Consider the following 2,195-nt stretch of genomic DNA (forward strand, 5'->3'; position numbering starts at 1 on the left):
GAGCAGGCCAATCAGATTATGTCAGAGGCAGTCCCTCTTCCCATTACTATGGAACCCACTTGGACACTAAACTGCCACGGACTACATCTGTGCAGAGGTTTTGATTATTATGTGGCAGGAGGAATTTCTTTTCTAGTGTACTTGATGTTCTGTAAGCCTCTTGTATGTTCAAGGGCATCTCTTTCTTAAGGTTGGGGAATTTTTCTTCTATGATTTTCTTGAGTATTTTCTACATTTTTCTTATTTTGTGAGCATCATTGACATTTCCAATGCATGATAAAGGAAGTTGGTTGGGGCAGGCTGGGTGGAACTTTCCAGAACACTGGGTGCGTGGTTTATGAAGTTCTTGCTGATTGCAGACAAAGGGAATTATATGATAAAGAAGGAGAACAGGCTAGATTAAAGAGGGCAGAGCAGATGGTGGTTTTGGCTTGCCCATGGATATCTTTGGTATGTTCTTTGGAGAAGGAGGAAAGATGCAAAGAGAACGGAGAGGTCAAAACTGTGCATCAGCTGTCAGCGACCTTAGAAGACTTGCTTAACGGGGCAAGAAGAAAACTGGCTCTGCAAATGAATGGGATTTGTGACAAACGTAAAGGCCGAGGTGGTAAGAAGCAGCCCAGCCTTGGAGTGCTACCCCAGCTGCCAGGAGGGGCGCGGGATGGGGGCGGGACTGGCATGCAAATAAGGATTCATCTGATTGGACCTGGAATGGTTCAGCAAATTCAGTCAGGGTGCGCGCGTAGAGCCAGAGTCATGAAGAACGCCATCAGCCCTAAAGACAAATGTAAAAACTGCAATGGAAGAAAAATAGTTCGAGAGAAGAAGATTTTAGAAGTTCATACTGATAATGGCATGGAAGATGGTCAGAAGCTCACAGTCCGTGGTGAAGGAAACCAAGAACCAGGACTGAAACCAGGAGACATTATCATTGTGTTAGAGCAGAAGGACCATGTTGCTGTTACACGCAGAGGAGACCTTTCCATGTTGTATGCACATACAGCTGGTTGAAGCATTGTGTGGCCTCCAAAAACCAGTATCCCCTTTTGACAACCAAACCATAGTCATCACCTCTCGTCCAGGTCAGACTGTCAAGCGTGGAGATATAAAATGTGTGCTACATGAAGGCATGCCAACTTACCATCGGCCATATGAAAAAGGATGTCTAATCATTGAGTATAAGGCAAACTTCCCTGAAAATGGCTTTCTATCGCCTGATAAACTCTCTTTGCTGGAAAAACTCCTTCCCGAAAGGAAGGAGGTGGAAGGGACTGATGAAATGCATCAGGTAGAACTGGCGGACTTTGATCCAAATCAGGAAAGAAAGCCTTGTTATAACTGAGAAGCATACGAGGACCAGGAACATCACCCCAGAGGTGGCGCTCAATGTCAGACCTCTTAGTGCGCCCGTCACACTTTGACGTTCTATATGCAGTAGTGAATGTGGGAAGGACTGTAATCATAATACGCTCACTACTTGGCTATTGTTTTTGTTTTAATATTCAACTATAATAGTGTTGTAAAAGTAAAATGAAGAATAAACACACATATAAAAGCTCAACAACTTTTCCCACGCATTACTGCCTTCCTACTTTCTATACTTAATATAAACATGTTTGTTTATTTATTTAAAACCACATTTTAAAATTATTCCCATTGTATTAAGAATATTTATTTTACTAAAGGATTTTTATATTTACATAATGTTCATTTAGCCCCCCTTTTAAGCAAACTCTTAGACAGTTTGCTTTCCAAAAATTGTGCTAAATATGTATTTAAAATATTAGTTATATATATATATCAGTATTATTATTGCCAAACCCCTGCTTATTGTTGATATTGCTGCATTTAATCATAGTTTGCTCCTCTGCTCTTCTCTTCCTCTCTTTCTATCTCTGCTTCCTCTTCCTTTCTTTTCCTACCCTTTGCCTCCTTTGTCTACATTTACTTTGTAGAGAGGATTCATTATGGCCTTGGAATAATGATGCTCTAGCTCAACATCCTGAATGCTGATTTTTTGCTCATTTACAACCATATCCATCCTTGCATATTTTATTCACATGGGTTTTGGGGTTGATACATTTCCTAGTGTTTGTCTGTTTGTGAACATCTTCTCTCACATTAACATATTAACCCTATTGTGTGTGAGATTGATAATAGGCATTTGCTTATATTCTAATTATTATTAGCATCAA

General features: G+C 40.4%; 1 pseudogene; it reads left to right on the top strand.

Annotated features, from left to right (window-relative positions):
* The first annotated feature begins 273 nt into the window (after window positions 1–273).
* LOC110539602 (dnaJ homolog subfamily A member 1-like) lies at window positions 274–1,402 on the top strand (annotated as a pseudogene).
* The last annotated feature ends 793 nt before the right edge of the window (window positions 1,403–2,195 follow it).

Source organism: Meriones unguiculatus, chromosome 7, assembly GCF_030254825.1.
Source record: "Meriones unguiculatus strain TT.TT164.6M chromosome 7, Bangor_MerUng_6.1, whole genome shotgun sequence".
NCBI classification, from domain to species: Eukaryota; Metazoa; Chordata; class Mammalia; order Rodentia; family Muridae; genus Meriones; species Meriones unguiculatus.